This window comes from Hydra vulgaris, chromosome 04 (genome assembly GCF_038396675.1).
Source record: "Hydra vulgaris chromosome 04, alternate assembly HydraT2T_AEP".
Classification (NCBI taxonomy): domain Eukaryota; kingdom Metazoa; phylum Cnidaria; class Hydrozoa; order Anthoathecata; family Hydridae; genus Hydra; species Hydra vulgaris.
In genome coordinates, this window is record NC_088923.1 from 19,984,438 (window position 1) to 20,006,076 (window position 21,639).

Sequence of the window (21,639 nt, forward strand, 5' to 3'; positions counted from 1 at the left end):
CTTTTAGTGAAAACTAAGGCTAACAGAAAACCTGAACAAGACCTTTCAAATTATTGTTAACTAGAATGCATTTATTGTTCTTTTCAAGGCAGCAACAGCAAATGATCTTTTGAAAAAGTACATGATCTCTTTTAAAATAATATTCTGTACTCTCCTTAGAGAGCAGAGGAGCCATAGGTTTAATATATTAGGTATTTATAAAAAAATAAAAATAAAAATGCATAGTCAAAAACGTATATTTTTATTAAAAAATTTTTTTTTTACCAACTGTCAGTATTCTAACAACATTTATGTAAAAATATCAAATTAAAGACCTCAAAAAGTTAGTACATGGACATTTTTTTTAAAAAACTTCAACTTTCTGTCAGTCTAGTTAGTTTTTTTAAATACAAAAATAATGACTTTTTATAAGATTTTCAATGTCAATTTTCTAAAAATGTGATACCTCCAAGATTTTTCTAAATATGAAAATGAAGTGTCCAGATGTCCCACTTACTATAACTATTTAAATTTTTGGGGTACTCGGATAGTAAACTTAAACCCTAAATTTCTGAGCTGTGTAATATATGTGTTTGCAAACTAATTGAACTATACCTTAAACTTTGTAACCAAAGTTTATCTAGTATTCGCTATTCTACTTCATTTTACTTCGAAAGGCAAAGTTGGATTACATTAAAATGAAGAAGTAAGATGTGTTATGCAGGGCCAATAACACCGGGGAGGGGCTAGTGGACATTTGCCCCTAACTTTTTTTTGAAGGACCATTTTTCAAAAAGAAATTTGTAAATATAGAAGACTTTCTTTAGAAATTGACGATTATTCCCCATCCACTATAAATCCTAAATTGTCAGCCCTGTTATATTGATACAAATATGTAGGTAAAAAATAAGAAAATCTAATTACTTCAACTCCAAAAAAAACAACTTACTTATTAAAAATTACCTAAATTATAATAAAATTTAACGACTTTAAAAAAATTAAATATCTTTCTAATAGTTTTAAAAAGTATTAAGGCTTATAATATTAGTTTCTCATAAACATGATTTTTATATATATGTAAAAAAGCTGGGAGTGATCCTAACGTTAATCAATAAATTAAACAAGTTTGAAATGAATCATCTGAAAGACATAAAACATTATAAAACATAATACTACACGTCTAAATAGAATACTTTCAAATTATTTGTGAAAGTAATCAAAAAGTGACTGAGAATAATGTAAAATGACAGATAACAATGTGAAAATATAAAAAAGTATTCAATTTAGTTTTCTACATTTTCTTTAAAATAAAATTGTGTATGTTTAAAACAGAATTGTGAATGTGTACGTATAATATAATAATACAATATAAGTTATTTATTAGCATTAGGGTACATTAGATAACAGCAATTTTTAAAAATTGCCTCGTAATAGCTTATTGCTTTTTGTAAAATAAAACAAGCTTTAAAAAGATTTTGAATAAAAAGTATTGTTAAAGATTTCCAAAGACCTTTGAACATATACATATATCAATCTTGCACTCAAAGAAATTATTTAAAAATTTAAAAAACAATATCTTTTTTTTATGGAAACAAATAAAAAAAAAAGGAAAATTATTGTGAAAATCACTTTTTTTATATTTAGTTAAAAAACCACAGCTTTTAAGCAATAAATCTTAAAACAATACTTTTTATATGAAACAATTGTTATTTTCGAAATTTGCATATAATTTTGCTTCTTCTGATCAGAAGAAGCGAAATTATATTGATAAAGCAAGATCCAATCAGTAAGACCTGCTTGAGTAAGTCTTACTGAGTACCCATAAGACCTACTCGAGTAGGTTAATGTATTACCTACTCGATTAGGTCTTGATTTAACCAACCTTTAAAGGCCTTTTGGAAACTGGAAATTAATACAAAAATATACTTAACATTGCAAAATAGGAGGGCTCAACCGGGATTCGAACCCGGGGCCTCTCGCACCCAAAGCGAGAATCATACCGCTAGACCATTGAGCCACAAAAGTGAGAGTCTCGTTTATAATAACAAAATAAGTCTTAATCATTCAAGCATAACACAATGCAAATAAAAGTTGCTCTTTAGTACGTATTGTGAGCTTGGTTGTTTAGCATACTTTTTAAAAAAAATGTTTCTTTATTCTGTCGAACTGCTATATAAGCCTGTCAAAAATCAAATTTAACATTTCTTTAACGTTTAAACAAGAGTTGTTTGTTTATAAAGGAATCTGAACATTGCTAAAATTAATTCTATACATTAGTGACAATTGTTGAAAAAAAATAATTGTTTTTACAAAAATAATTGGTATAGTCTTGTTCATTAAGTTCCACATAAACACTATAGTTGAAAACCCTGATAAACTAAATATTTTATAAGATTTCTAGCTTTATTTAATATATTAAGTAGATATATTGAGGTGCAATAATCTATTTAATATGAACAAAAATAAAGTAAAATATTTGTTCTAATTAGTTCAGGTATTGAAAAGAAAAGAAATATTTACAATTGGTTACACTGTATAACACAATTTTTCTTCCTGGCTTCTAAGTGTTATGTTTCAATTGCTTATGTCTAAAGTATATAAAATAATGACTTTATTAAGCATAAACTTTGCTTACACGAAGCACGAAGAAAACTCTTTTTTTGTGTGTGAAAATAGAACGATTTATTTCATTTTTATTATTACGATTAGATAAAAATAAAAATTGCAAAGAGTAGACAAACACGGTCAGAAACCACTCAAAAGGGTTCAGAAATGTTTAGGTTTTCTAGATTTATAATCGTAATGTGAAAAGCCCCCAAATGTCATCCTTAATCTTTTTTTTGTTATACTGTCCTTGGTAACGACGTTTAAAAGTCTAATATATCTTAATAAAAGCGCTCAGCTTGCTCCTTGGTGTAAGCGCCCATGTTCTCTTTGAATTTGTTGAGATGCTAATCAAGGGTTTTGACTTTCATAGAGACTCTTTATCCCATTTGCGTAATTCTTAATAAGAGTCTGCACCAGCTTCACATAGTTTTTAGCTTTGTGATTACCTAGGAAGCCCTGAACAACTGCAACAAAACTGCTTAAGTCGCTCTCTCCGTCCTGCTGAACAACTTTGCGTAATCCTCACATTATATAATCTTCTTAATCTGTGGTCCGACTAATTTACAGGCCCGGACCTTAGCCTTGGACAGCTTCGGAAAAAGATCTTGAAGGTATTGAAATGCTGATGACTTCTTGTCAAGAGCAGTAAAAATTGCCTAATGAGGCTTAACTTAGTTTGCAGCGGCGGCATAAGCACTTTATGAGGTTCTATCAGCGGCTCCCACTTTATATTGCTCTTCCCAACAGAAAACTCGAAACGTTGTAGCCAGTCCTTTGTGCCATAATGCGCTTTTGTGTCATAGCTATTTTAGAGATAGAAGAAACAAGGAAATTTTATGAACCCTCCTTGATGACCCATGAGGAATAATACCATTTTGAAGTCACTGATGACCTCCAACCTGAAGTCATTATACTTTAATCCACTCAGCAACATTTAGACACGGTGTAGTCCTCTTTGAGATGCGCAGGGTGGGCCACTGGGAGAGACTGTAGTTGTTTCCATTGTGAATCATCTCGGGTTTGAGGCTCCGGTATGAACTGTCTATGAATAGGCGCCATTCAATAGAATTACATGTGATACCTATAGGCTTTAATAGACCGTTAACATTGTTGCAGAAGCACAGCCCATCACGCTGACTGAAAAAGTCGGAGAATCCTTGATGCCGCTTTCTCTGATCAGTTACTTATACGCAACCATCAACCAAGTTACACTGTTTGAGCCTGATATCAGAAGCTCAGCATTCGATTTCGTAAACCCGACGTCCTTAAATAAACCACTTACGTTTTTCTGGTTTAGGAAGTACGGCTTTCTATCCACAAATTCATCTACAAAATTGTAGTCCTTATCTTCAGTATCTGCCTGGCTATCTGTTTTGCTGCTGTCCTGAAGATGACCGATGCCGTCTAGGAGGTGTTGGAACAGGTAGATCTAGCTGTGTGGTACTTGGGCGATGAAAGAAGGTTTGTCCGGATAAACGCTCTGAGGGGCATTTTTGCCGATGCAACATTTTTTTGGATTTACCATGCAGTTGCTTGAGTGGTCGTTCGGCTCTCGTGAAATTCACGGGATAGCAAACTTCATGACTTGCTTCTCTTCTCTGTACCAACGTGTAACATAGCACATATTAATACATAAGATTTATAATAATTTGAGGACAGGAAATTTCAAACAATGCAATGATTTCAAGATGGAACGTACACAACTTATGATAAAACTTTGGAAATTTCAACTCTTTGAAATAAACTAGACCTAATACATTGAAATTTTATGAAAATAAATTAAAACACATCAAAGCGAGAAGCAAATGATCAGTTCATCTTCAAGGGTTTTCTTGCAATATTCTCATGTGTAATGCGGTGCCCAATATTTCTCTTAATCTTCGATCGGCACGCCGAAGTCTGACAAGTAGGCCTTGCACAAAATACAACATTCTTTTACAGACTACTTTATCGCTCTTTTCTTTATGAACCGTCCGCACACGTAGAAAAATGAATCAGCTGGATGCAAACAACCTCTTGATACCTAATAAAATAAATAACTTCTCATCAACTATAAATCGTTATCCTTTCAGTCTCCAATAGCACGAATCGGAATTTTGGTTCAAGACACCTGTGCTTTAATACTTGTACAGCTACTTTTGGAACGTTCGAGAACGTTCTCGAAAGTTCTGAGAGTTTCTCGAAAATATTGGAAGTTTCTTTAAAGTTCTAGAGTGATTAGGAGAATTGTAAAAACATCGTTTCTACAATTCTTCTAATCAAATTAACAATTGTAGAACAGACAACACTAGCTGTTGTCTGTTCTACAACTGTTAATTTGATTAGGAGAATGCTTAACCGAGGGGGATTGGAAAATACGTTATGCCAACCACAAACAATCGTTCAAACACAAAAAATATTCAAAAGAGACTATGCTGTCAAAATATATTTGGGATTTAAAAGAAAAAAAATATATATATAATTTACAATGGTCTATTCTAAAATCTGATAATAACATTTCCAAAAAATGTATGCAATGTTTGCAAGAAAAATTTGAAATAATTACTCCTTTCAATCAGGAAAGATAATTAAATAAAAAATCTGAATTAATTTCTAAATGTAGACACGAAAATAAATACCTCTTAAAACAAAAAAAACAAATGACCAAATTAAACTATCCCCATTCCAAAGAAATTTATTTAATAATTACTTTCTGTAACTTCCCGTTAACCAAAGAAATATAGTAATTAAAATTTTTTTATAATAATTTATAACTTCCTGTAAAATATATTTTTTCTATAAATTGAATTTTTTTCAAGATTTAGTAACTCTTCCTAATGATCCAGCAATGGTGAAACTTCAAATAGAAGAAAAAGTTAAATAAGTGTTTTTTACTAATTTATTTGTCCTAAAATTTACTTTAATGATTGAAAAAATTAGTGAAAAGTATTTCACATACAAATTTTCAAAGATCATGAACTAATAGGTGTGCCAATCGAGCAACCTAAAGAACTTTATTTATCTATCTGTTAAAGACTTTATGGTGTTTGCAGAAACAAAGCAAACATATGATTTTTGTTAAAAATTAAAAGTATGTACTGATAATCTGATGTACCTTGAAATATTTATCAGATTCTTTTCTATTGGTTTTGTTTAAGATGAATTAAAGTTACTTTTAGATATAGTTTTTTTAAGATACTTCTAATTTAATTCTTTGCATAATCGAAAATAGTCGTTTGAATCCTAATTGTTTTGTTGTTAGGGTTTCAATTGATGCTGAACAGGGTTTTCTCAAATATTTGTAAATGTTTTCAATCCATCATGCAAAAATACAACTTCAGAAAATCTAGATGATCCAATGTAAAGAGATGATCGGTTGTAGCTTTAGATGATGATGTTTCAGAACATAATGGAAATACTCAATAAAATTTGATCTGAAACGTGGTAACTCTTTATTTGGTATAAGTAGCTACAGTGATAAATATACTTGTCTCTGGTGTGAAGGAGAAAGTATTCTTGAGAGTGCAACAAAAAAAACTTTAGATTTAATTAAAAAAGTCCTAATCATTAGCACTAAAAAGTGTGGAAGCGCTACAAACGTCATTTGGAACAAAATGATTATGCAAAACAGCTCAAGAAAAGTGTAATTGATTTTGGTATAAACAATTTAATGCAGCCATTTTCTCATATAATTTTTTTTTTATGTATCTGTTGTAATTATTGTTAAATTTTCAATAAGAATCAGGTAATTGCTATTATTTTAAAAGTATTATTAGAAATTACATTTTACATTTCAGTTGTTAAATTTTTTGTTACAATTGTTGTTGCTTTGTAAACTTTGTTAAAGTTATTTAAAAATAATTGTAATTGTAATACTCAATTGTAATATTTTTTAAATGACCTTTTTATAACCTAAAAAAGTTATTAAATTTTGAAACTCTTTTTAAAAAAATATTTTAACTAGGATCATTTTCTGAAAAGAAATATTCTGATATCTATTATCTACCACCCTCTCTCTATATGTTACACTATAGGTTTAACTGTTTTTATTAGAAAAAGTTCAAAAGTTAGTTTAGATTTTGAAAATTATTTTAAAACACTTCACAAAACCCAATAATAGTCATTAAACAAAAAAAGAAGGTCGTGGTAAATTTTTGTTTACTCTAATTTTATTTAATAACTATTATTGAGTTCAAAACAAAACTTTTTTCTATAAAAACGGTTAAAACCTATAATGTAACATATGGGGAGAAGGTGGTAGGTAATTAATATTAAAATGTTTCCTCCAGACCGATGTTAAAGTATTTTCTTTTTTGAAAAACTTTCAAAATTTAATATTTGATGTTATAAAAAATGTCATTTTAGAAAACTTGATAGGGTATTACAATTTTAAACAACTTTTTTAAATTTACAGCTTTCCACGTGAAAAAACTGCTCTTGAAACATTTTACAAAATAACATTTACAAAGTTTAGATTACAACATTAATGCAATTGATGTAACCAAAAGTTTAACAACTGAATACAAATTGTAATTCCTAGTAATAATTGTTTTCAAATAACAGTAATTATTTGATTCTTATTGAAAGTTTAAAAACAATAACAACAGCTACATAAAAAATAAAGTTTAAATAAGAAAACGGCAACTTTGAATTGTTTATACCAAACTCATTTATACTTTTCTTAAGTTGTTTTGCATAATAATTTTGTTCCAAATTTATTCGTAATCTACAATATGAAATCTCAAAAAACAATATTCCACTTGATTAGGTAGATTGATTTTTAGCTCTCCATTAAAGAGCAATATGAGAAAATATAAAAAGTGAAGTATTTTTTTTTATTTTTTATTTTTTATTTGCCGTGTAAATATATACAATCCTTATGTTAATAACAAGTTGTATAGGTAGCAGGGGCGAGAAGAAGACTAATATGTCTTATCGCCAAGCCCCTTGATAAATTTCGTAAATATAAAGTTTAATTTAAAAATAAGCTATTCCGTTAACTATATAAAAAAAGCAAACGTAAAATTGGTAAAGTAATAAATAAAACAATTTATTAAAAATTAACAAGATGCGCCATCAACTTAAACGTATATTTTTTAAAGCACGGAAATATTTAATTTTTAATTATTGAAAAATCATAAATAAATTTTTTTTACTTTTTGTATTTTTTTATATTAAACTGCTAAACAGAACACAAAACCAACGTCTAAGAAACAAAAACAAAAATAACAACATATATTAAACAACAAAGATATAAATAAATTTGAAAAGTTACCAAGCGCATTTAACTTCAGCTTTTCTAAAATTAATATACTTTTCATTTATTTGATAGATCAATCATAAGGATATTTTGCAATTTCAGAAATAGGTTTGTGGTAAATCATTTTTCATTAATAACTGTTTAAGTTCAGCCTTAAACTCACTTAACATTGTAAGAGTTTTAAGTTCAGTTGTGAGTCTTTTATTCCATGCCTTTGGTCCTCTAATTGAAATTGAAAACTTAGTGGCAGCAAAATAACTTTTGGGTTGTATATAGGTTTTATTTGAACATCTAGTTAAGTATTTATTTCGGTTAGTTTTGAGTAAGGGGTTAAAAGTTTTTGAAATAACCCAGCAAGCACACAACGTTGAAACAACGTTGAAATAACGTTGATCGACGTTGATCAACGTTATTTCAACGTTGTTTCAACGTTGTGTGCTTGCTGGGAATACTTTGAAATAATAGTTTTTATTTGAATATCTAGTTAAGTATTTATTCCGATTAGATTTGAATGAGGGGTTTAAAGTTTTTGGAATAATACTTTTATTAATTTTGAACATAAAAATTAGAAGATAAATATTTATTTGGTAGGTATTTAGTATATTTAACTTATTAAATAAAGATTGGCAGGGTGTATAGCGGCTTTTATTGGAATTGCATGCATTATTATTGTATATTAGTATTGATATTGCAATAGTAGCAAAAAGCTAGTATTGATATGCAATAGTAATAGCATTAGTATTGATATGCAGTAGTTGCAAAAAATTGCCTTTCAATTTCTGTTCTAATAAAGTAAAAAAGATCATCAAACATTTTAATGCAGTACTTATTTCCAATTTTAATCTGTTATTAGACTATTATTGTTTTTATTCTGAAGCTCGATATTCTGGCTTTGTGTTAACACATGCATTACGTGGCTTGCTTATAAACGCAATCGAATAAAAACCTCATTACTGTCCAACGCATACAGCGAGCGAAACCTGTGTTAGACACGCCGCTTCAATGATTGAATCACAAAAGATCTAACTCAATAGTAAAATTTTCACAATTTTTCAGAAAAAGAATAATATCTATTTGGACACATGAGCTCTCAATGTTTAGATGAAAGTTTTTTTTTTAATAAAAAATTTTTTTCTAGTGTAATTGATGATAAAATATTTTTCTTGATGTTTTCAAGATTTTTTTTTTTTCCGACCATCAAAAAAAAAATCCGCAAACTATTTTAGAATTTTGAGAAAATTTAGTTGGCTAGAATTTCTCTCACATTTTTGTGGTATATTTTACTTGAATTAATTAGATTAAATTATTATTATTAAAGATTAAACAAAAACATAAAACAGTAGTAGAGCACTATGACAGATTAATGCACAATTTTAACAAGAAGCTAAGAAACATTGAATAAGACAAACGTTGTTTGACAGTTTTACATTTCTATTTTAAATGTTTATATATTATATTATGTAATTATGTGCAACCAAATACTAAATAAAAAAAGAAAATGCTAAAAAATTAATAAATGAAAAAAAATAGTTAAAACAGTTAAAAAAAAAAAGTAGTAATTATAAAAAAGTAATAGTAAAAACAAAAAGCGAATAAAAATAAATGTAATAAATATTTAAGCGAATAAAAATAAATGTAATAAATATTTAAGCGAATAAACATAAATGTAATAAATATTTAAGCGAATAAAAATAAATGTAATAATTTGTAACTTGTAATGTATAAAAATACTTGTAATAGTTATAAGAAGTGATTGATATGTCATTTAAATAAAAATACAATCATCAAAGAAGGACACCAGATTTTTATTAATAATAATTTGCAATTGTTTCGCAGTGGAAGCTATTAAAGTTCTACGACTTATATGGAACCATGAGGCCGTAATAGTTTTAAGAGAAAGGAAAAAATATTTTATATAAGTGGAAGGGAGTTTTAGATAAATTGTAATATTTGGACAGATATCCAGTATTGAGAGGTGGTGTTTGAAAGGGGAGTATTATTCAGTGATTGATTTAGAGTTAAGTAAGTGTTGTTTAAGTTAGATTTAAGTAAATATTTTTTCAGTGCTCTGTAAGTTGTGTTGTTATTGTGTTTTGTATTTGTAGAGTTCTAAATGTTAAAGCTTTATATTTTATTTAATGCCTTTATTTGTATGAATCTGCGTGTTCGTAAATACTTTTTGTGTTGAATACAATTCATTCTAGTAGAACTGCACTTAGCAGTGAACGCCTTAGAGATGCATAACAATTTAAAAGGGTGTAGCAGATTAAGATAAAAGTACTAAAGAACAGATTTCCAGTGGAAAACAAAGAGCCTCAAAGAAGAGAAAATTAATTATGTTAAATGTAGTAAATATAAACAGAAATAATGAACCATAGCCGAGGAAAGTATCAGTCGTGGAGCATAGATACCATTTGTTTTGGGTTATTAGCAGGACCGACGCACAGTGGAAAATAAAGGTGTGTTTCGGACTAAAAATAGATAACTTTTTTGTTAATAAAAATAGAGAATTGAAATTTTGCACAAATGTAAAGTAGTATATGACGCTTCTCATGAAATACTTTTTATAAGAACTTTTTGTAATAAAAAATTAAAAATAAATAAAAAATCAAAAAATTTACACTTTAACATAATACTTTACAAATGTATGAAAATACCTTAAAGTTATAAGAAACGACGAAAAATACATAAAATGCTTACTTACTAATTATAGAAATATTTAAAACAGTTTCTTAATAACTATTTTTAAATAGTTGTTCTTATGAAATAATGTATAGTTATATTAAAGGTACTATATCATAACTACATAGGTACTTTCAGTTACTAAAATCAGTTCGTCGACTTTCAAAAGCTGCAGAGTATCTTCATTAAGTTCTTGCACATTTTTGTTATACAGTTTTCTAAAGCTGGTGATGTACAGATTGTAAGTGTACAGAAGAGTATGAAACACATCTTCATTTGTAACTGATCGAGAACATTTTCTGGCATGATGAAGGCAAAATTTTGAAAGTTGACCAATAGGAAGTACTGCAAAATGCTTTATGATACTTTCTCCGTGAAGTAAGATTTTGTGTACTGAAGATGACATATAGTACCATCCATAATTGATCACACAGGTTTGGGCAGTTTCTACAGCATAACTACCAAAACTTTCAGCATTTATCATAAAAGCATTTATAATAACACCTTAATCAAATTTTCATGCCATTGTTAATGCCTGAGCCCCTTTTCCATCTATCATTGTTAGAAAAAGTTCATGTTTTACTTGTGCACATTTAGCCTTTTTATTAGTTATAGATGGCTGCAAAGAGTTTATTTGAATCTTTATTTCACCTACAATGGCTTTAGTTTTCTCGGGAGTCTCTATGCAAAATTCTATGCATATAGGTCGACAAAAACGAACTGATGAAGGTGCCGGATCTTGCCAAACAACTGCGCCAGTTACTTTATCAATTAATTTGATAGACACCAAAGAACTAATAAACAAATTTGCATCAGAAATAAGTTCAGATTCCTCTGGAAGTTTCTGCTTGTATCGGTTTTGGCCAGAGTAACCATCACAGCCCCATTTAATATATAAAACTAAATGTTTAATTCAATAATGTACACGGAATCTATGCTCAAAATTCTAGCTACAGTGTGATCCAATAAATCTTGCAGTTCCAGAATTTTGGCATGTGTGTTCGTAATTTCTATTACAGAAGATGGTGGATAGCAGGTCTGTTTAATTTCTTGAATTTTACAATATGGTGGGAATATGGAACAGTTTCGTTCATTTGTCACCTTCCTCATGTACAAATATTGTGCTTTTGTTAAATCTAATTACATCTTCTAAGTTAGGCAAAGATACATAGTATTCAGAATCCAACCAATTACCGTTCTTAGATAAAAAGCTTCCTTTTTCCGTGACGCCAGTATCCATCGTTTATTAAATGACGGAATAATGTGTCTTTGAATATCACTAATGATGAAGCACAAGTTGTCCTCAGAAAGATGATAGTTTTCTTTTAAAATTGTTGACAGTGCCTCAACGTCTTTCCTCCGTCAATATAGGAAAGCAATAATTTACATTTCGAACACTTAAAAGTTGTCATTTTAACAAGTCACGAAAGTAACGTGCGTAATATTCAATATTCAAGCGTGTCTGTTTAATTTCCACTGTGAATTTGTTTCACTGATATAAATGTTAAAATTAATAAATCAACTCTTTATATATTGGCAGTGTACATTCACCACAAAATGAGTGCAAAAATACAAGAATGCCATGGTATCAGTTAAAAATTTGATAATAAATTAAGAAACATATTCCAAGCTGTTGTTATAAATGAACAAAATTTGAAAGCACGATAAAAAGCGGTTTTCTGTTTTTTTTACTTTTATCACTTTATTCCCGATAATTTCGGAAACCGCACGTAGCCATAGCTGATTTTAATAAATCAATATTATAGAAACCTAAGCTACAAATCAGTTATAAAAAAAATGCGTGGGTAAGCGTGGGTGACTGCCCAAATTATCGGTGAACTTTAAGATTTTTTATTTTCTGGCTCATTTTATAGTTCAATTAATTATTAGTAAACAAAATCATATAATTAAAAATATGAATTTGTTCTAAAATCTCTATAACATGATGCTTTCAAAAATGTATAATACTTTATACTTATTTATAAAAGGTTTTCTCGAAAATAACTTTTAAAGTGATGAAGCAAATGAGTTTCAATTGAAGATTTACAAAAATATGAAACAGTTGGGCTTCAAAAATTATTTTTTTACATAAAATATGCTGAAATTTCTACATTATAGTGAAGATCAACTATTAAAAAAAATTTATGGTACAAGCAAAAAACATTTATGGTACGTTTTTGTACTATTTTCCACTGTGCGGCGCCAGCATTTTTTGGTCTTTGAGATAGCTAACTTACAGACATGAAGCATTTATATGTTTATAATTATGTCAAATAAGGATGCTTTGCAAAAAATTGCAATGATTGGAGCTTGGAGACAAAAAAGCCCCAAATTTTTGACCTACCCTGCCCCAAACGTGAGAGCAACAAGTTGATGAAATATTTTTATACCATTTTTAACTAGACTTATATTCATAGTTAAATTTTAAATTTCATAGTAAAATATTTTAACGTTCAAAAATTATGACCATATAAAGTTTAAACCCACCTCGTTTAAAGGGGGTTACAAATTTTATATTGTCATAATTTTTGAACGCTGAGAGATAGCACTATGAAACTCAAAATTTATCAGTTGAAAATGGTAAAAAAAAAATATTTTATCAACTCGTTGTTCTCACATTTAAGGCAGGGTAGGACAAAACTTTGCGGCTTATTTTGTTCTCAAGCTCAAATAATCGCAATTTTTTGCAAAGCATCCTTATTTGACATAAGTATAAGCATAAATGTTTGGAGTTTGCTCTATGTCTGAAAGTTAGCAATCTCAAAGACCAAAAAATGCTGGCGCCTGCACTGGTTATTAGCAAAGTAAATATACATTATAGATTCGTATCATGGATGTCTCACGGATAGTATGGATTCTGTAATCTGATGTGGTGCAGCTGCTCGTTTTATATTTAGCCTATATATAATTAAATTTAATTAAACGTGGTTTAATGGAAAAATTTTTCATTTTACATTTAATTTACTTTAAATGGTAAAATGAAAATATTCTATTTTTATGTTAAATTTTTATTTAGTTTTAACTATTTTATGGAGTACAACCCGATTCTTTTAATCTAAAACTACTGGTGTAAATTTGATACATAGGAAGAGTAGGTATGACACTTTTAACCATAACACTTCCACTTACAAAAAAGAAACCACAAAATTTTTCTTATGAATACGTAAAAACTTGAAATAATAAATGGATAAATAATGTAGATAAAAATTAATTAGAAATCTGGATATGATAAAAATAAATATAAGTACCTTAAATGTTTAAACCAAAACAATTATGATTGCTATATTTGTGATGAGAATATTGATATAAACTAATAATTTATAATGACAAAATTACTTATTTTATTATGCATAAAGCACAACAAAAAAAATATTAAAACTAAAAGCGACAATGAATTTTTATATAGCTCTCAAATTGCTGTCAAATAGAAAAGTTAATATGCCAAGAATCGTTTATTATTGACGAAACTCTCAGTAAAAAGTCACATGTCATTGTCAATTATATCATTGTCAAAACTAACAAAGTTCAGCAAAAAAAAAAAAAGGAAATGAAAGAAGTAGCTACGTACTTCGATTCTATGAAAAATCAGAGTTCTAGTTCATCATAGCTGCAAAAGAACATTTGTAGATCATAGAACTCCGCACACAAACAATTTAATTTATTACGATCTTTGGTATCATCTTCTATTCTTTCGAACTCTTTTGATTAGAAAAATAATTGCTTTCTTTGCGAAAATAATGATGACAATAAAAAAAATCCAGTTATTAAAGTAACAATTTTACCGATTTGGGGAAAAACTTATTAAACGTTGTTTAATAAGTTTTTCCTAATTGCACCATTTCGTTGAAATGCATCATTTCGTTTGATGAATGAAATGATGCGTGGGGAAAAACAGAAATCGGACGTTGAGAAAGTAGCATCGATCTCGTCACGGTAGATGCTGTCTACTATAACCCAAGTATGACACTGCATGTGCAATCTGAAAATATAAACAGATGACCTCTTGATCTATCTATGCCAAAATCTTTTTTATGAAAAGTTTGTAATTGGTTAGAAGAGGACGCAGATAGTGAGTTGTGCACATTAAAGGACCTTCATGAGAGGATGTACCAACTTATCGGAAATGATGAATACATATATTCAATCAAAAAGGTCCTTAAAAGGTTGAGCAGATCTGGTTTGTTTTAAAGATATGGCCTCTAATCTTATTAATCAAATTAAGAAGAAGACAAAAAAACAGTTAAAGATCTAGATAGAGCAACAGCAAAGATTATTACATCCGACAAAAGAAAAATTCCTTATAATAAAAATGAAAACTCTACAAAAGATGATATAGTTAATTGCAAAGATCATCCAAAAATATGGGTTCCAAGTAGCTTGATGACATTTCTTCAATTACTAATTCCACCCAAACTAAAAAAAATAAGTATTGGACAAAGTATCGTGCAAGCTTCAAGGCCTAAATCAATAATATCTTCAATTCCGTTTGGAATCGGTGTTGAATTAGACAAATCTTTTGGTTCTAAGTGGCTACTTTATCATCTTTCGAAATTCGGATTCTTTATCACATTGGATGAAATCCGTCGCTTCAAACAATCTGCCATTGAAGCAAATGACGCCGTTAATCTACAAGAATGGCTGTAATCTGTAGTTCAGTGGGTTGCTAATAATGTAGACCACAAAACTGCCACACTATCTGGAGTATAAACATTTCACGGGATCGTTATTATATTGGTTAGCTCGGTAACTGAATGCCGAAAAAGTTATAGACAACATTTAGAACCAAAAAAGAAAACACCCAATTTAGTTACGGATTGTGGTGTTAAGATGTTACCTTATTTAGAATCTAGTAACGTTGGCTTTCAGATAGTTAAATTTATACCTTACAGAAAAATGGCATCTCTGATTACACTTCTGCAATCGGAGATGCCAAAATTGTATTCTCCGATTACAATTTTGACTTGTTATGAGAACCCACAACCAAACAAAAAAAAAATGGTCAGGTTTTATGCAACTAGTAACTGATACAAAGATTTCAAAAATCATTAGTTTTGTTTCTTCCAATAACTGATCTCAATCCTTCGGGTGAAAGATGCGTTTACTCCACCCTTCGTTTTGTTATGGATCAGATTGAAAAATTAAACATACCAATACCTTGCGTAACTTTTGACGAACAGTTATAGATAAGAGCGACAGCAGTCATTAAAGAAGAAAATTTAAATATAGTATGTTAATTGGGTGGATTTCAAACCATAATAAGTTTCTTTGGAAGCATTGGTAAATCTATTGAAGGACCTGGTTTGGGGGAGTTGTTTAATGAGATATACGCAGAAAATAGTTTTATACATATGATGTCCGGAAAAGCTATTGCAAGGTTGCTTTGAGCACACATTCTAGCAGAAAGTGCCCTTAAAATTATACTGCTGGATATCCTAGATTGATATTTCCTCGTTTCAACCTATTTTTGAAAAAAGCAATTAAAAGTACTTAACCTGTAGAAGAATTTGAAAAGTTTGTAGAAAAAGAAAAATTTATCAACGTTTCAAGTAAAGTAGACAATTTCGTCAAAACTATGAAGTCACAATCTAGAACTGCAGAACTCTGGCTTCAATATATGAAATATATTGCAATCGCAAAAAAACCTAATTATTGCAAAGAGAACATCAAATCAATCTCTTTACCTACACTCAACAAAGCTTATGCTAAATTTATTTGCTGCAATAAACTACGCCAAGAATGTCAGAATTTATGTTCAAGAAACGGAGTTCTGGTGTCTCAAAAGTTCTTGGTTTAGTGACTGCATTTAAAATGGATTGCATGCTGTAAGAAGAACCAGTCGTTATTGGGCGGGGCTTTGTTTTGATTTGGTAATAGAACAAACATTATTGCATTCTATAAAAAGTAGAGGTGGCTTAATTCGATGACGTGGACTAACCGAAAGTGTCAAAACTCTTTGGGTACTTAGTTTAAACTCCAAGTCGGCTATACACAATGCCATGACACTCTAACAGGATGTGAAATAGAAACAAGCGACCAACACAAAGAAATGGAGTTAGCAAGACGCGCAAGAGGCTTTTTAGACTGCGAACTTCGGTGATATTTGCAAGTTGTACTTAACATATATCAAACGCAATTATGGTGTAGTAAGTGACGTGTTTGATGGTTATGAAACTTTTTCAACTAAATCAAATGAGCATGTTAAAAGACAAGGAGGAAAAAATTATTAGCTGATCATTGAGCATAAAGATAATACATTGTTGTTTGGCCAGGAGCGCTTTTTATTATTCCAACAAAACAAAGTAGAGTTCATTTAATTGCTAGCAAAACATCTTATGGATGCAGGATACAAAGTGCATATATGCCCATGTGATGCTGATACAAAGTTGTTTTTAACCGTTTTACAGCTAGCATTATATAGCGAAATTGTAGTTGCAGCTGATGACACTGGTATAGCTGTTATGCTTTTGTTTCATTGGAGAAAAAACACGTGTAATGTCTATTTCATGCCTGAAAAAGATTAACCTCTGGATCATGAGAGAATTAACTATCACAATCAGCGAGTTTAAAGAGCACTTATTTCTTGTACATGTATGGTCAGGGTGTGATACCACCTCTACAACATACGGAAAAGGCAAAACCAGCTTTTTAAGTCTTCTAAAAAAATCTAATAAGCTCCAAGAAACATCACAGTTAATCACAAACTTTTAGACAGATAAAGATGCTGTTGGTAAAGCAGCAACTTTGGCATTTAAAATCATTTACAATGGAGCAATTGTTGAAGCATTGGAAAAATTAAGGTTCGTATACTGTTTGCTACATGTTATTAATTTAGATAATCTAACTTATGCACCATGAAACTAAGATACTAATTGCTACAAAGATGTTCCACTAGCAATATATCGTACATCTTAACGTAGTAGAAGACTGCTTTTTATAAAGTAGCTGTTAATTAATTTTATTCTGGTAGTTACAAGTATGAAAAATAACAACAAACTAATCTTTCCATTTTAGATATCAAAAACATTTGGAAATGACTTGCGAAAGTATAATTGAAGTTCATAAGTTATCACCAACTGAATAAGCGGCATACTTACATGGGTTACGCATCCATCTTTAAGTTATTGAATGAAAGTTATTTGACGAGTGTTTGAATCTTAATCCTGAAGACTGGGTATGGAAAAAGGAAAACAATGCTCTTATCCCAATAATAATTGTTAACGATGTAGCACCTCAAAACCTTCTAAGTGTTATAAGATGCAGTTGTAAAATGTCTTCAAATCCCAACTTGAATCAAATACTTGCAGTTGTCGAATATATGGTCTTTAGTGCGTTTCCACTTTTGGCGGTTGTCAAAGAGAAAGTTGTCCTAACGAAGAGGTGATTTTAAAAAGACTAAAAAATCAGGTTTGACGCAATTTGTTACCATCTTTTAGTATGAATGGAGCATTCCACAGTTTATTATATTTAATTACCTCGTATTATTTTATAGGAAACTACAAAACAATACGAAAACAAATTTTGAAAATGCAAAATGATAGTATCAGCGACTTTGAATACTTTGACGATACTGATGACATTAGAAACATCTTTGAAGATTTATTTGAATTATTTTTTACTCATTAGTTAACCATATTGTTTTAGATAACTTTTATTATAGATCTTATCTCATAACATAACTTTTGTTATCAAAAGTACGTGCTAAATAATTAATAAAAACAATTATTACTGAAGAATCTTATTACTTATTGTGTTTTTTATAATTTGTTTCATAGACATGATAAATCATATTCTCTAAACAAATTGTTTTTAATCCATACTTCTTATATGAATATGAATCAGCATTAAATCATCTTTCCAACGATATATAAAAAGTACATTATTGAAAATAAAAATTTGATTTTAAAAGTTATTACTCTTTTTTGATTAGGCCCAAAAGAGCACTTTCCGTTGTTCCTAATGACGGAGCTTCTTTTTTTTGGTGACATCATATATTTATGTTAACTTGAACAAAGTTTCAACTCTATACTATTTCAATCCTGGTTGTATCGAAATTCTACCGGACTATTTGTGCCAAAATAAGACCCATAAGACCCAACTAAAACTATTTGTGTTCCATACGTTTTAGAAGTTATAAAATTATACTTGTGTCTGCGTTTTAGAAATCAAAAAATTATACAAATCGCTAATAATGTCCAAAGAGAATTGTTTGTTTTGCAATCTTAAAAAAAAAATGAAGCTAAAATTAGATTCTTGAACTTTTAACTGGAGAGTGGAAAAAATAGCAAATAGTATATTTGTTGACGAAGGTTGTAATAGGATCTAATACCATTCGTTAAACTAATTGTACTATTTGTAAACTAAATTAACTATTTGTTAAACTATGTAACCAAAGTTCTTCGAATATTCGCTATTCGACTTCATTCAACTTCAAAAAACGAAGTTATACAAACATCGCCGGTGCTTAGTTTAGATCAAAAATGGGAAGTAAGATGTGTTATGGAGGGTCAATGACACCGGAATGGAGGGGGGAGGGTCAGTAGGCACTGAATCCTGACGTTTTTCTAAAGAACCATTTTTTAAAGAAGTTTTTAGATATAAAGGAACTTTATTAGAAATTGAGAACCTTGACCCTCCACTTTGAAACCCGCGTCGTCAGCCCTGTTATGTTGACGTAAATATGAAGGTGAAAAATAAGGAAATCTAATTCCTCCAACTCCTAATAAAATAGTTTACTTATTACAATATAACTATAACTAATATAGTTTTTAAAGCTATAAGTTATTGCAAAACTATCAGTCATGAAGCAGTAATACTTTGTCAGTATGTTCATTTTATCATAATGATTCATTTTTTAAATGAATTTTCAGTTTGCAAGTAAAAAAATTTGAAATAAAAATTCAAATAAAAAGTTCATAAATGTTTCATCTAGCCACGTGACTTGGGCAAGATGACCTAATATGCGATATCTGACTCCAGTTTTATAAAACGTTTTTTAAAATGATATTTAAAAAACGTAATTGGCGTATTAAAATGAAAGATGTAAATAGAACTTCGTTTTTACCCATTTTTAAGTTTTTTTTGTTGAGTCGCTATGTGAAAATCCATCTTGCCCCATTCGCCATCCTACCCCCGTTTTCCCCTAATAAAAAGAAAAATTGCTATAAATAAATATCTTTCTAGTAGTTTTATAAAATTTTAAGGCTTACAATATTAGTTTCTCATAAACATGATTTTTATGTATATAAAAAAAGCGTAATCCTAACGTTAATCAATAAATTAATCAATTAAGTTTGAAATAAATCATCTGAAAGACATAAAACATGATAAAACAAGATACTACATGTCTAAATAGCTAAAATATTTTAAAAGTGAAGAAACCTTTTAACTTATGTTTTCGTAATTAGGCATTAAAAATACATTTTACAGGAATTTTGGTCCTCTGTGAACTTAAGACACTATTATAAACATTTCTTGAATAATTATAAAAGTAAAATAATGCTGAATAAAATGACACACTAAAATTCTAAAAAAAACGAAATAGCGAAATAGTTATTCACCGATTTATCTTTCTAACAAGTTTTAAAATATGGAAATTGGTTCAATATGCATATCTTCATCAAATATATTTTAAGATATTTTAATAACCTACATGCCATTCTTTTCACTTTTAGCAGTGGACTTTTTTGAAAAAGGCAACTTTTTGATGCTATTACATATCAATACTTTATTTTTAACATTTTTTCATACTTTCACATACACTTTCACTGCCCTTTATTGGAGAGGTAAGTATTTACCCACTTCATCTAGTGGAATTATTTTATGTGATTTCATTTGTAGATTACAAATAATTTTGTTCTAAATAGAATACTTTCACATTATTTGTGAAAGTAATCAAAAAGTGACTGAGAATAATGTAAAATGACAGATAACAATGTGAAAATATAAAAAAGTATTCAATTTAGTTTTCTACATTTTCTTTAAAATAAAATTGTGTATGTTTAAAACAGAATTGTGAATGTGTACGTATAATATAATAATATAATATAAGTTATTTATTAGCATTAGGGTACATTAGATAACAGCAATTTTTAAAAATTGCATCGTAATAGCTTATTGCTTTTTGTAAAATAAAACAAGATTTAAAAAGATTTTGAATAAAAAGTATTGTTAAAGATTTCCAAAGACCTTTGAACATATACATATATCAATCTTGTACTCAAAGAAATTATTTAAAAATTTAAAAAACAATATCTTTTTTTTATGGAAACATATAAAAAAAAAGGAAAATTATTGTGAAAATCACTTTTTTTATATTTAGTTAAAAAACCACAGCTTTTAAGCAATAAATCTTAAAACAATACTTTTTATATGAAACAATTGTTATTTTCGAAATTTGTATATAATTTTGCTTCTTCTGATCAGAAGAAGCGAAATTATATTGATAAAGCAAGATCCAATCAGTAAGACCTGCTTGAGTAAGTCTTACTGAGTACCCATAAGACCTACTCGAGTAGGTTAATGTATTACCTACTCGATTAGGTCTTGATTTAACCAACCTTTAAAGGCCTTTTGGAAACTGGAAATTAATACAAAAAATATACTTAACATTGCAAAATAGGAGGGCTCAACCGGGATTCGAACCCGGGGCCTCTCGCACCCAAAGCGAGAATCATACCGCTAGACCATTGAGCCACAAAAGTGAGAGTCTCGTTTATAATAACAAAATAAGTCTTAATCATTCAAGCATAACACAATGCAAATAAAAGTTGCTCTTTAGTACGTATTGTGAGCTTGGTTGTTTAGCATACTTTTTAAAAAAAATGTTTCTTTATTCTGTCGAACTGCTATATAAGCCTGTCAAAAATCAAATTTAACATTTCTTTAACGTTTAAACAAGAGTTGTTTGTTTATAAAGGAATCTGAACATTGCTAAAATTAATTCTATACATTAGTGACAATAGTTGAAAAAAAATAATTGTTTTTACAAAAATAATTGGTACAGTCTTGTTCATTAAGTTCTATATAAACACTATAGTTGTAAACCCTGATAAACTAAATATTTTATAAGAATTCTAGCTTTATTTAATATAATAAGTAGATATATTGAGGTACAATAATCTATTTAATATGAA

The 21,639-nt window shown here is 29.1% G+C and overlaps 2 non-coding genes across 2 annotated transcripts; both read right to left on the reverse strand.

Annotated features, from left to right (window-relative positions):
* Positions 1–1,924: 1,924 nt before the first annotated feature.
* trnap-ugg (transfer RNA proline (anticodon UGG)) lies at positions 1,925–1,996 on the reverse strand. The gene has a single exon. It is a non-coding gene; the product is annotated as a tRNA-Pro (tRNA).
* Positions 1,997–21,127: 19,131 nt separating this feature from the next.
* Positions 21,128–21,199, reverse strand: trnap-ugg (transfer RNA proline (anticodon UGG)). The gene has a single exon. It is a non-coding gene; the product is annotated as a tRNA-Pro (tRNA).
* Positions 21,200–21,639: the final 440 nt, after the last annotated feature.